Source organism: Cupressus sempervirens, chromosome 9 (assembly GCF_028749045.1).
Source record: "Cupressus sempervirens isolate cs-2001-9-10 chromosome 9, ASM2874904v1, whole genome shotgun sequence".
In the NCBI taxonomy this organism is placed as follows: domain Eukaryota; kingdom Viridiplantae; phylum Streptophyta; class Pinopsida; order Cupressales; family Cupressaceae; genus Cupressus; species Cupressus sempervirens.
This window is the reverse complement of record NC_143126.1, coordinates 50,547,533-50,562,796: the sequence shown is the minus strand read 5'-3', so window position 1 is coordinate 50,562,796 and position 15,264 is coordinate 50,547,533. Positions and strand designations below refer to the sequence as shown.

At 34.1% G+C, this 15,264-nt stretch overlaps 1 pseudogene; it reads right to left on the bottom strand.

Annotated features, from left to right (window-relative positions):
* Positions 1 to 6,138: 6,138 nt before the first annotated feature.
* LOC149537566 (histone-lysine N-methyltransferase ASHH3 pseudogene) lies at positions 6,139 to 7,128 on the bottom strand (annotated as a pseudogene).
* Between the last annotated feature and the right edge of the window lie 8,136 nt (positions 7,129 to 15,264).

Here is a 15,264-nt window from a genome sequence, read left to right as displayed (position 1 = left end):
TTGGAAGAGAATGGTATCAAGGATCATGCTACCAGTGTTGTACCTGTACCAACAGATGCAACATAGCTTGCAGCACATAAGAAGGATGATGCCAAGACAAGGAGGATTATCCTTGATGGTGTCAAGGATCATATTGTTTCACATATCGCAGAGCTAGATATGGTGAATAAGATGTGGGAAGCCATTTTGAATCTATAATAGAATGCTACAACCAACAAGAAGATGATTCTCAGAGAGAAGCTAAAGAATACATGGATGAACCAGGGAGAAAATGTTACAAGTTACCTCACCAAGCTTAGACTTTTCAAGGATGAGTTAGCAATTGTTGGAAATAGTCCTAGTGATGACAAGCTAGTGAGAACAACCCTAAATGGGTTTACTAAACAATGGAGTGTCTTTGTTCAAGTTATCAGTGGATGAGATACTTTACTAAGTTGGGATTGACTATGGACTAATTTCACTCATGAGGAGTTTAGACTAAGTCTTGTCAATGGAGCCAATAAGAGTCAAAAGAGTGAGGTGGAATAGGAAAATGTTTCCCTAGCAGGTAAAGGGAAAGCAAAGAAGGGATCTAGCAAAGGATTGAATTCACAAAGTGAGAAGAAGAAGAAGGACCTCTCTAAGGTCAAGTGCTTTGGATGTCATGAGTTTGGCCACTATGTCAGTGACTACCTAGAGAGGAAGAAGGGTAAGAAGTAGGTGGCAGCTTCAACAAGTGCAGAAGAACTCTTTAGTAGAATGGAAGATGAGTTTCTACTCATAGCTTCTATGGTTTGCTCAACCTCATAGTGTGTTTGGTATATAGATAGTGGGGCGTCATTTCATATGACAAGAGTTAGAGAGTACTTCTCTAGTTACAAGGAGGAGGACACCAACATCTAGATATCTATGGGAAACTTGTCCAAACTCAACCCAGTTGGGAAAGGGATTGTTCAATTTTAGAGGGAGAATGGAAAGATAATTCCACTTCATGATGTGTTTCATGTGTCAGGCTTAGGTATGAATTTGATTTCTATATCTGTTCTTCAGGATAGGGGGTATAATTTACTCTTTAGAGGGACAAATGTGTTGATTAAGCACAAGGATTGGAAATCACCTATAACTATTGGAGTTAGGAGTGGTCGCCTTTATAGGTTGTAGTTTGATGCTCCTAAGGCACTCATGAGTAGCAACAATCCTAGATATCTTGGAGAGCTATGGCATAGGAGGATGGGTCATATTCATCATGGAGCACTTAAATTTCTTTGTGAGATGGTGACAGGTGTGCTTGAAGTGAGCACAAAGCATGATGATGTATATTAGGGATGTGTGTTGGGGAAATTTGCAAAAGCATCTTTTCCTAGGAGTGACACCAGATCTAAGGGTGTTCTTGATCTAGTACATTCAGATGTTTGTGGACTGATGTTGAAAAAATCTCTCAGAGGATACGAGTACTATGTTACTTTTATTAATGATTTCTCCAGAAAGACCTAGATATAATTCTTGAAAACCAAGGATGAGATTTTCAATTGATTCCAAGAGTTCAAGGCTCTTGTGGAGAATTTGACAGGAAGAAAGATAAAGGTTCTTCAGTTAGACAATGGAGGCAAGTACAAAGGGAATGTCTTCCAAGAGTTATGTACCAGAAAAGGAATCAAGAGAGAGTGGATTGTTCCTTACAATCCACAATAGAATATAGTTGTTGAGAGGAAGAAGCATTCCATATTGGAGGTAGCAAGGGCTATGCTACATGACTAGAACATGCCACATTACTTATGGGCAGAGGCGTGTAGTACAGCAGTCTACATTCAGAATAGAGTTTCATACAAGATGCTAGGGAAGATGACACCAAAGGAGGCTTTCATAGGGAAGAAGCTAGATGTTGGTCACTTTAGGATATTTAGGAGTTTGGCATATTGCCATATTCCTAGAGATACATGTACAAAGTTAGATCAGACTACAGAGAGGGGGTATTTGTTGGGTACGGTGAGACCTCAAAGGCATATAGGATTTTCATTCCAAGGACTAAAATAATTATTGTCAGATGTGATGTCAAGTTCATGGAGGACAAGGCATTCAAGAGATCTAGAGATTTTCCTACAGATGATCAGAGTGAGCAGCCAGTAGAAGCTCCAAAACCAAGCCAAGGGCAGCAAAGCTCAAGTACAATTACTAGTACAAGTGTAGGCTTAGGTAGTGAAGATTCACAAAGTATGGAGCAACAAGTGCAACAAGAAATGCATCTAGAGGATTTAGAGGTTGACATTTCATCCTCTACAATTCGCAGTAGGAACTGTGAGGTTCTAGATACAGAAAGGGATACTCAAGAGTTTGTGGGAGCTCCTAGGAAGAGTACTAGATAGTGGAGAGAACCGACAAAGTTCAATGACTATGTGGCATTAGTTATTAAATTGGTAGGTAGTGAGCCTTTCAGCTATCAGGAGGCTACAAAGCAACATGTATGGCAAGATGCTATGGTTGAGGAGTATTCCTCAATAATGCAGAATGATGTGTGGGAGGTAGTTCCTAGACCAACAAATAGAGCAGTAATTGGATCATGCTAGATCTATAAGATAAAGCATGGTGTAGATGGTAGCATTGAGAAATACAAGGCGAGGTTCATGGCCAAGGGTTCTCTCAGAAAGAGGGAACAGACTACGAGGAGACATTTTCTCCAGGGTCCAGGTATACTTCTATAAGAGTTGTGATCTCAGTTGCAACATAGATGGGATGGAAAATCCGTCAAATGGATGTCAAGATAGCATTCCTTAATGGTGAGTTAAAGGAGGAGGTATACATAGAGCAACTAGAAGGCTTTGTAGCACATAGCAAAGAGACCCACATGTGAAGATTAAAGAAAGCCTTGTATAGACTCAAGCAAGCTCCTAGAGCATGGTATGAGTGCATTGATACATGCTTGCAAGGAATGGTCTTTGTGAAGAGTGAAGCGGATGCTAACCTCTACTACTTGGTGGTTGGGGATGAGATTCTCATTCTTGTTCTTTATGTGGACAACTTGTTTCTTACAGGTTCACTAAGGCTCATAGAGGATTGCAAGAGGGACCTTGCTGAAGAATTTGGGATGAAGGATTTGGGACTTATGCACTACTTTCTAGGCATGGAGGTGTGGTAGACTGATGGAGAGATTTTTCTTGGTCAAGGGAAATATTGCATTGAAATCTTGAAGAAATTCAAGATGGAGGATTGCAAAGCCATGTCTACACCCATGATCACGAATTGGAGGAAGGTAGATACATCTAAGGAGAAGGATGTAGATCCCACCTTATATAGATAGTTGATTGGTTCGCTTATGTATTTGGTCAACACTATGCTAGATATAGCATTTGCAGTAAACTCTCTTAGTCAGTTCATAATAGAACTAAAGAGAATGCATTGGATAGTAGCCAAACATGTATTTTGTTATTTGCATGGTACAATTGAGTATGGGATTAGATATTTCCAAGGTGAAGGTATCAGGTTGATAGGCTATACTGATGTAAATTGGGTAGGAAGTACAATGGATAAAAGGAGCACTTTAGGGTGTTGTTTCAGTTTGGGATCAGGAGTTGTATCTTGGTTTAGTAGGAAGCAAAAATTTGTGGCTCTAAGTTCAGTAGAAGCATAATACATAGCAGCTAGCATGGTGACATGTGAAGCTATATGGCTTCGAAAGTTGTTAGTAGCCTTGTTTGGTCAAAAGGTTGAGACTAATGTGATACATTGTGACAATCAGAGTTGCATCAAGTTGTCTAAGAATCCAGCATTTCATGATAGGTCTAAACATATAGATTTCAGGTATCACTTCATCAGGGATTGTATACAATGAGGTATTATTCAGCTACAATACATAGCTACAGATGAGCAGGTAGCAAACATTTTGATGAAGGCTTTAGGAAAGGCCAAATTTATCTTCTTTAGAGATAAGATGGGTGTCATGCAGAACAGCTTCCTCACTAAGAGGGAGTGTTAATTATTGCTAGTTAGATAGCTATTATTTCTGACTCAGAAATAGCAGTAGTATCTATGGGTAGCTTGGACAGCTATCCGTCCTTATCTATGTATACTAGAATTAGTCATGGGTAGTTTGGATAGTTGTTTATCCACTTGCCAAGAATTAGTAAATGGTTGTTGCAAGGATAATTATTTACTAATTTTAGTGATTCCCTTTTGGACACCTTGTTGATTTATCTTTATCTCAGCCGTTGGTTTGATTTAATCTCAACTGTTGGTTTTCCAACAAAGTAGTATAAAAAGGGGTCATTGGGTCATTTGGAAAGACAAGTTTTTGGAGAAGCATTTTGCACTGATAGCAAATTGTCTTGCAGTGTTAGCAAGGGCACAGTGTTAGCATGGGGATAGCAGTGGGGAATATTAGCGGGAGAATTAGGAGGTTGTCGAAGTTCTACCAGTGAGAGGCAAGGAATTTTGTATCTATTTATTTGCTGAAGTTTAATATAATTCGTCATCTATAGAATTGGTTTTCCCTTAGGGGTTTTTTCAGAGACAATTTGTCCGAAAATATTGTGCTCATTGTGTTGTGAATTTATTTTCATATTTGTGAAGTTGTCGTTGTGTTGATTTTCAGTATTAGTTGGGAATTTATTTTCAACAGTTTAATAATCGTTTACAATAGGAGATTAATAATCAGTGACTACAATAGTGTTAATTTTTCATAGTTAAATGATCCACATGCAAGTAGCGTTCTTCATTTCATCAATGTGGCAAGGAGTTTCATAGTGTTGTGAGGTACCAATGTTTTCCTAGGATGATATTCATATTCAAGGCTTATTGTGATTGTGAGGTAAAGACCAAGGACGGTACATATTATCATTTTTTTCAAATAGATAAGTAATGTTATTACAAAAGTGGTCAAAAATAGTTGTTGGTGGAGGTTTTCGAGGTGACAAAGGAAAGTGGTCAAAATAGTTGTTGGTAGAGGGTTTGGAGGTGACCGTGATGGTTTAATTTGTAGGTATCTCTTTACTCTCATTATCCAAATAATGCAACATCGAGACTAGGGTCTAGTTATTGATTACGACTGGTCAATGGTGTCTATAAATTATATGGCATTCAGGAGGATAGTCTCACTAGTTTACTATGTGATTACTTTGACATGAACCAAGAAGGACTTGAAGATGTTATGCATTTGGTCTAGTCTATCTTTTGGATTGGTAAATGGAGAGATAGTATCTTTTAGAGCTAAGTAGACCAAGCCTTGGTTTTGAAGATTCCTTCAAGAATAGTGTGGAATCAACTTCTTTCACAACCATTTCCTTTAAAGAACATATGAATGTAAAATTTCTTTTTTATTGATAAAAGTGTACTACCTCCTTAAGATGCTACCTAATAAAAAAAAGTGTCAAAGATGATATATATGTTTTACTATTTTTTTTAAATTGATAAGTAAAATCTAAAATATAACTTATTACAAGATCAACATTATCAAATTTCCACAATCCATTGAAATGTATGAACTATTCTTTATGATGGATCAGAGTGTGATCCAAAAGTCAATATTTAAAATACATACATAATCAAATCCAAAAATAATTCATACATTATTACAAGAATTTACTTTTTTATTTAATATTTATATATTATTGATTAATGAATGACCTACAAATATTTATACATTTGCAATATTATTAATAAATAAGCTCTATATATTAATTTCTATTAATTTTTGTGATATCAGTTTTTAATAAAACTAATACAAATATCTTAAATATATCCATCTAAAATATATCAAGAAATCCTATACATAAAATTATTATAGAAACAGGATAAATGCTAAATATTGAATATTAATATTTCATTATTTTACTTAATTGTTATATAATTTTAAATATTTGAAAATCTGCGTTTGCTCTTTAATGGAAAACAAATAAAATCATAACAATACACATATATTTATGTATCGTTAAAATAAACTAAATCCTCTCACTATTACAACAATTACGGTCATAAAATGAAGTTCCTAGTTCCCTGGTAAATATTAATATTCATAAAATGAAAAGAGTCATTCCTTTTGGAAGAAGCAATGACAGTTCAATTTCAATCATTCCTTTCTCCGTCACATGAAAGCAAAACAATGACATATACAACAACATGACCACCATGGTCAAAACCAGTAATCTTCTTTTTGGTTTTCAAATAACATTAGTCTTCTCTGGGACTTTCTTCAGGGACGACTGATTGAGCCTTATTCTTTCTATCAAATTCCCACTTCTCGTTCAACATAACAAGAGACTCAGATTCACCATCATCATACAAAATGGTGTGCTTATCAGAAGCTTTATCATAACTCACAATAGTCCCACTGTAAAACTTCTGATCAAGAGGCCACCATACACGAACACGCAATCCAATACATTTGGGTTGAGTTCCATCATTCTTTTGGTTCCCTGCATGTGAACTCTTGGGTCTAGATCTTGCACCAAGAAAGCCCCTGCAATTTGATGAACCGCAATAGCATGGTTGGTTGACACCAAACTGGATATACTGATAATCATAGGTAATAAACTCCCCCTTTCTTACATCACTAATAGAAAACAACCCAGTTGTTGTTTCATCATTATCTGTCCATTTTTGAAGCACACAATTAGGGTTACAGCTATGGTTGATGAATCTTGATTTGTTTCCTTTAAGAGTTGCATCAACCACCATCCCTCCACCAATCTCACACAGATAAAAATTTGTCTCCCCTTGCTCTTCCAATTTCAGTACTCTTTCTCTGCAGATTTCTTGATCAATGACTTCCCCTACATAATCTATCACGAACTCTCCTGCCTTAATATCTTCGTCTGCTTTTACTCCCCACCCACAATTTTCTGTCGGGGAGACTTTCAGTTTTTTAACTGGCCGTTGAGAGAGAGATTTGTTTGAGCATGACTTTGAGCACCTGCAAGATGAAGTGCAGATGCAGTTTAGAATAGCGCAGATACAGTCTTTGTCACATATTTCACAGGAGCACTGCATGCCACTATTTTCATTTTCTTCTGCACTACGTTTTCTTCTCTTGATCAAATACACATTTTTCTTGATATGTGTGTATGGCTGTGGCTTCTTTCTCTTATTTTGAGAGTTGGGGATTCGAACAGGCGACTGCAAACATTTTGGACTATTACTTTGATCAGCACTTGCAGACATTATGGTCGCTTCAATTGAAGCAGCCGTTGAAAACAAAGAACGATGATTTTTTTTTAGTTTAGGGGTTCAATATATAACAAGATCTTGACATATTACAATCAGGTGTGGACCTTTGCAGGTTTGAACCCTTCATCAAAAAAAATTTAAAAAAATAAAAATGGTAGTCGTTGAAAATAAGAAGAACAAAATTTGAATATGAGAATTCTCATCCGCCCAAAGCAAAAGATTATTATGGAGGGAGGAAATGAGACAGCCAAAGACTGCCTCCTATTCAAATCTTTGACACACCCATTCACCTTTCTATATGGACAGGTAGATGCCTAATTGAAATTTAATATTAATGTTAAAGAAAGTAATGTTTTATAACTTGGTTAAAATACTATATTTTTATTTTGAAGTTTGTATGTTTATATTAATTAATATGTATTTATTTTCAGATGATAATTAAGTGTAAGTGTCTACGTATAAGTAGAATATTTTTATTTGAAATCAATATTTTCTTCCTATTATTAGTTCCGGTCGTTGGAGGAAAACTAATGGAACAGTTGAGTTCATAACTTATATTCCTACGGTTGGAGGAAAACTAATGGAACTGTTGAGTTCATAATTTATAATTAAAAAACTTCATTCTACCAATCTTCTTAAAGAATTTTTGAAGGCTTTGCTTTTTTACAAAGTTTAAATTTTTGATATATTTATTAAAATTTAAAATAACTATTTATTTATAATAGTATTAGTCATTGTAGAAAATTACAAGGGAAAAATTTATTTTTTGAAAAGAAAATTTCAAAAATGTCATAACAATGTATGGGTCTCCCTTGAAATACAATCCTCACACACAATCTAAAAAATCTACACCAATATTGTCCATTCTCATTAATTGAACATTTCACTTTTTATTTAATTTCAATTCTAAGACTTCAAAAGTATGTCTTTGTTTTAATTAATTAATTATAATATATTTTAGTTATATATTTTAATATAAACTATTTTTTTTTAATAAATGAAGTAGTATTTTAAAATTAATAATAATATCGAATTTTTTATATAATTATATTTTATATCATATTATATGAAAACGATAATTAATAATTATGTTTTTAGTATATTTATAATTGAAATATAATTTATTTAAGATATTATATATTATATATTATAAATATGTTTAATTCTAAGTAAATAGGAAAGAAATATTTAATTAATAGTAAAAAATAATCTTTAAAAATATTTAAATTTTGATTATCAAATATTTTTTTAATTTTTGACACACTTAAATTCAAAATATTAATCAACAATTGCATTGTTTTGGGAACTCTTTTGAACATGAGATGTCCATTAAAAACATATTTAAATAAATATAATTGAGTTCAAACCTTGGCCAACTTTTAAATGTGTAAATATTTCTTAGCAGATCTAATTTTTCATTACTATAGTATTCATTACTCACAAAATAATAATAATTTCTACAATTAAATGTACAAATTCGCTCAACTCTTACCCCAAAACCTGCCACTCTAAAGGCATGAGCTTTGGCACTTGCACCCCTTGCTTATTTAGGGGAAGGGTTCTACTTATTGGTCATTCTTCTAATACATTCATTGGATTTTACTAATTAAAAGTAAATTAAAAAATTAACTTTGATGGAATCAATATATTCATCACCATGTTTCACAATAGTAGGAGTGTCAAAAACTTTTGTGGAAGCAAAAGGTAAGGATTTGGTAGAGCCAATGCCACTGGAAGAATGAGAAGATAATGAATTGGTATAAATTTGTATGTTTTGATTGGGCAAGGTGATAGATTTATTTCATTGATCATTAACAGATACTCTTAACCGGCCACCCTTAAACATCACACAATAAGTAAGAAATTAAGCTTGAAAAAATAAGTCAACTTTGACTATTTAACACTTTTAGCCTAGGAATCAAGCACTAGTGTGTGATGTTTAAGCCGCCAACTCTTAAACATCACACAATAAGGGAAAAATTAAGCTTGGAAAAACTAATTCATTCTTGATTATTTAACACTTTTACATAGTAATCAAACCTTGGGTATGTGCACCAAGTTGTGGTGCCAAAAGGGGGGTATAAGTGGCCACTTTTCTTTTCTTTTTTCTAAAATCAACAATTTTTGAACTTCGACAAGAATTTGGAGATAGTTACACTCAAAATTTTAAGATGTGACAAAAACAAAAGTAGTAGTTCTTTGAATCTAGTTTCTAAACTACTAATTTTTTTTCAAAATGGTTTAGTTTTAGGTTCTTAAAAAAGGGGGCCCACAAATAGTGGTACTTTTTTTTCTAAAAAAAATACATAGTGCAAAGTGTAACCCCCTAAAATTTTATCTTTTTTTTTTAATTATTTAATCACTCTAGTCAAAAATTACCTAACATCGTGTAGTTTATCCCAAAAAATTTGGATAATTTTATAATGTGTATTTTTTTTATGAATTTTGTAATTGGACACATCCCAAAAATGTGAAATATTTGTGTGCTCCCCTTAGAAATGATTGAAAACTAATCTAAAATCAAAACTTCTTCTTTTTTTTCAAAGTGTGTACAATGGAGTCTAGTTTCTAAAAAACTAATTTGTTGCAAAATTCGATGAACAAGCTAAAATCTACACCCCAATTAGTACATGTTGGTTTTTGAGAGAAAATGGACATACATTCAAAAGAAATTATAGTTGAAAGGCTTGAAATAGCTCAAATTCGAAATAAATTATATGGTTATATAAGTAACACAGAGATCTACAATATCATGTAACTTGATTTTATTGATGCTCAACCATGAGAAAAGTTGACGGAGAGCACACAAGAAAAATCAATCATTTTTCCTATGCATGCTACAAAACACATCGTAGACCAATTTAGAGACTCCAAACCTTTGAGTTGGATTTCCAAGGAAAATCCAAGCCTTAGGCTTGGTAGAATCCAAAACTTTAAATAATATGTTCATGACATAGCATGCACATGCTATTTAAAGTATTTTTGAACTTAGGCTTAAATAGCGCGTGCACACTATAGTGTGCACACACTTTGTAAATCTGAATTTCAATAGAGAGGGAAGGACAAATGGGGAGAGGGTAGAGAGTGGGAGATATTAGAGGATGGGGAGAGAGTAAAAGGATATTAGAAAGGGTGGGATAGGGAGAAATGGAGGGAGAGAGAGAGAGAGAGAGAGAGAGAGAGAGAGAGAGAGAGATGGGAGAGGGAGAGAGGGAGAGTAGGGGATGGGAGAGGGTGTTATAGGGGGAGAGAGATAGAGATAGGGAGAGAGGGAGAGAAAGAGAGAGTAGGGGATAGGAGAGGGTGGGGGAGAGAGAGAGGGAGGGAGGGATGGGAGAGGGTGGAATGGAGGGGAGAGAGAGTACAGGATGGGAGAGGCAGAGTGGGAGGGAGAGAGAAGGAGAGAGAGGGAGGGAGGGAGAGAGAGAGAGAGAGAGAGAGAGAGAGAGAGAGTAGGGGATGGGAGAGGGTGGGATAGAGAAAGATGGAGGGAGAAATGGAGAGAGAGAGAGAGAGAGACTAGGGGATGGGATGGGGAGAGAGAGAGAGAGAGAGAGAGAGAGAGACTAAGGGACAGGAGAGGGTGGGATAGGGGGGAGAGAGAGAGGCTAGGAGGTGGGGGAGGGAGAGAGTAGAGGGTGGGAGAGAGAGAGAGAGAGAGTAGGGGATGGAAGAGGGTGCGATAGGACAAAGATTTCTCACATAGTGTGTATGTGCTATAACACGTGCACACTTTATAGTGTGTATGCGCTATAGCACATACACACTATATGAAAACACCAAAAAATGTTATAAAAAATTTTTGGGTCCCTACTGACCCATATTCTCTCTTTTTTCTGTTGCCTGTTATGTTATTTTGATAGAAAACATGGGTTTTATGCTATTGGAAGAGATCAAACACCAAATTCAATCATTGGATACACTATTTGAAGGCTTTTTGAACATTCTTTTTATAGAAAAGGTTAGTGCAGTCCTTTTAAAATATTTTTTGTTACATAGAGACAAATTTCATTATAATTTGACAAGTTATTTAGTATATAGTGAATTTATTAAAATTTGTATGTTTGAATGAATCGTTATTTGAAAATGGTTAGAAGTTTGACAAGTTGTTTAATATATATTATGTATTCATTGAAATAATTGTAATTTGTATATTTATTTGAATGATTTGTTATTTGCAAATTATAAGTAATTCATATGTTTGAATAATTTGACATATAGAAATCAGCATCATGCCAAGGAAGAAACCAAAATCTCAAACAACAGAAGAGAGGGAGAGAGATTTGGCAATTAAAAGAGATAAAATGAAACTACTACATGAAAAAAGAAAATTGTAATACAATAGTGAAGAATTGTCTTTTGAAGAGGAAAACGAAGGTCACCAATATAAAGAAACAAAGAGAAAGAATTGGAAAGAAAAAGAGAAGAAATGAGACTCGTATGCTCAAGAAGATAATTGAATTGTGAAACTACACCATCTTCCAATGTTGGAGTCATATCATCATCTCATGTTGAAGAGATGCTAATTTCTACATCCGACAATGTACATACTCCATCATGTCATGTTGAAGGCACAACAACAATGTATCAAGTAGGTGATATTCCATCTTTTGCATCTTATTGCAAAGGCACGTCATCTTTGGTTCAAGGTACATAAAATACTCAACCTTATGTTGATGTTCAAAATGTTGAGGAAATGGAAGAGATTATAACACCTTCTAGAATTCATTTTAGAAGACCAAAATATTTGATTGATATTGATACTAACATTTTAAAATCAATGCTTGACAAGATTAGCAAGCGTACTTGTCAAAGAAAAGTTAATCGTATGTGGAGATTATTCTTTGAAGAATTAAATATTACACATCAGTGCTAATTATTTGTTAAAATGATGAAGAATTTGAAATTTAGGCCCATCATGAAGATTCTTGGGCTAAGAATGATGGATGATTCAAATAAAAAAAAGTATTTTAAATAATCTAATTAGTGTATATGACAAAGTGGGTTCTAAATCACGCACCAAATATAGTAATACCACAAGACGCATGCTTACATCAACAATAGTAAGTACCCAAATAAAGAATTCTTGACTCATGAGATAGACAAGAAAAACATATAAAATTGGTAGAGGTACGCTAAGGAGAGTCATGGTAAGGCATGAGAGAGTGGAAGATCCAACAAAAAATGAGTTATGGACATTTAGTGCTAGACTATTGTGAAACGATAAAGAAATTATTGAAGCTTTGAAATTATTGATTGAAAATTTTTGGACAAATAACATACGTGTTTCCCCCAATCAAAGAGATGTTGTAAGGAGATTGGTAGCCAAAATCATGATCCACATATGAAACATTTTTGGACTCAACTCAAACACAATTTTTTGCAAAATTTATTGGTATGTATCCTCAAATTTGAATAAATCAATAATTTTTTGAGATGGGTAAACTTTTTTATGTGAAGATAAATCACACACACACACAATTTATTGTTGTAGGATACATATTGAATTTTCTAACCATTTTAATGTTTGTAGGCATATAAGTGTGTTTTTGCATTCTAAGTTTGCTTTGCAGAATTGTGACATGAATGAGCCACCTAGATCCTCAAGGGAAGTCATATCCAACATTTTATGTGAAATAGAGGATGATAAAAAATTTTACAAGATGTCATGCTTAGATGGTACATGCTTATTTTGTGGTTCTTTGCAGCTTTTATCAACTTGTGAAGATATGGATAGTACACATGCAATTAAAAATAAAATATTAGATTACAGAAAATATAAGGTAGTGACATATGCTCTAAAAGATGGGAAATAATGTAAAATATGTGATTTAGTCATTGAAAAGTTTCTAGTGTATGAGTTCATGAAGAATTTTCATGAAAAGATTATTTACAAGTATGTGAAGCATACACATAGAGCTTGATAGCTACATTTGCAATTTAAGTTGTGCAAGGATACATTTCCACTAGCTACCATTATTTTGGTTGTAGACTTCATAGAGAACTACACACTAAAACCACAAAATGAGGTGCAATCAAAGAATTATACTTCTCAATAGGTTTCCATATTTGTTCACATAACATTCATGCATTCACTTACAAGTACAAATGATAGGAAGATATTGAGGGAGTACCATTTTTACATTAGCGACAATCAATCACATTCTAAAAAATTTGTACATGGTTGTTTTCAACTATTTTATGAAGATTTGGCTAATAGGATCATACCATATTGCTTGTGTATATGAGCAATGTTAGTATGCTAATAGAAACCAAATTTAAATAAAGCTTCTACAAACTAAACAAAATTCATAAACTTCAAGATAGACTAAGATGAAATCTTAATTGAGAATATAAGCCATTAATGGACTCTCTCAATTAGAAGCTCTCTTGTTGACTGGCTTTGTCTAAATAGATAGGATGTATGCTCAAGATTATGCTTCAAAAAAAGCTTCAAATGGAGTTGGAATTTGGGTGTGAGTGTATGGTTTTGATGTAAAATGGCATTATGACTTTACTTCATGGATTGTGTTTTTTTGCAAAGGGGAAAGATCCAATTTATAGGCAAGAGGCTTGAGGGATTGAGGGCTAAGATGCAAGGATGGGAAAAAGCTCATGGAGGGCTCAGATTGCATGAGAGGAGAGCACATGGATTGTGCTTCCTTACAGCCAATCAGGGAGTGACACGTGTCACAAGGTGAGAGGATGGAGGAAAGGGGAAGGATGAGTCAACAAAGGAGGCTCAAAGGATAAAATCTTCATAAAGACCCTCATAATGGCTTGTAAGAACAATAAAAGGGCTTTGGAAGAGTCATTTATGGCCTAGTGGACTTCATAAAGTTTTATGGTTGGGATATTTTGAGGGAGATGAGAAGAATTTTGACTTGGGCTTGATTAGGAAGGTTTTAAGCTTGCTTAGGCTTGTGCAAATGATTAAATGATGGATTAAGATTGTTTAGGATTAGCTTAGGGATAGGCAAGTGGATGGCATTTAATGAGGGTGGGTGAAGGAGGAGATATTTGTTAACTTTGGCTTGGGTTAGTAAGTTTTAACCCATGTTTAGAGAATGTGACAAGGTTAGGAGGGGATTAGGATTAGGTTTAAAGACATCTTCTAGAAGAGTCTAGACTTTGGATGAGGACAAAGACTTTCTAGAATAGTCTAGAATTTCCTAGGATGAGGATGAAGACTTTCTAGAAGAGTCTAGAACTTCTTAGGATGAGGATAAATTAGGTTTTTAGGAAATAAATAAAGTTTTATTTATTTCAAGGGTTTGGGTTGAGGAGATATTTATTAAAACTTTTTTAATAAACATGAGGATTAATATTTAATCTTAATTAAATATTTTGAGTTGGGATTAGGGGTAGGAAATGATGGGATTAGCCTTTAATCAAAATTAAAGAAGGATTAGAAGATTTTGGAAGAGGTTAGTGGTCTTAAGGAAATTGGCCAAGTTTTGGGCAAAAAATAAATTTTTTATTTATTTTGGGTTTTTTGGTCAATTTATTAATTAAATAATTAATAAATAAGGAAATAATGTTTAAATAAGATTTAAACATTTTTGGGAGGGATTCCTTAATTAAATATTTTTAATTAAGATAAAGGGATTTAATGGCATAAAAATAAATTAATTAATAAATGATGATGTCATCAGAAATTTTTCAGAAAATAAAAATACTTTATTTTCTAAAGGTTTTTAGGTGTCTACAGCTAGCACATTATTTGGTCAAACAATTGCACATCTCAATTAAAAAATGCACAAATGTTCTATTGGTTGAGCAAGATGCACAGGTTGTCTAGAAGTTAATATATGTGGAATTTCACAGAGGTTGGTCATGGAAAGGGAGAGCATGATGATGCAAACGCGTGTAGTACAAATATGGAGAAACATTGATAGATGCTACAAAATCTATCATCCATTGGTGTAACGCTACAATGGTTCCAGGTAATGAAAGTGAGTCTACGGTTCATAAATTTTTTTGGTTGATAGATAATACTAACATTGCACCATATGAGGATTGTTGCACACTAACAAGATCAAGTGAGTTGCACTCTTTTAGAATCTTTGATGTAGGTTCATGGAGTATCCACACATAAAAAATGGCATGCTTTTTTCCATCATGTGCAAA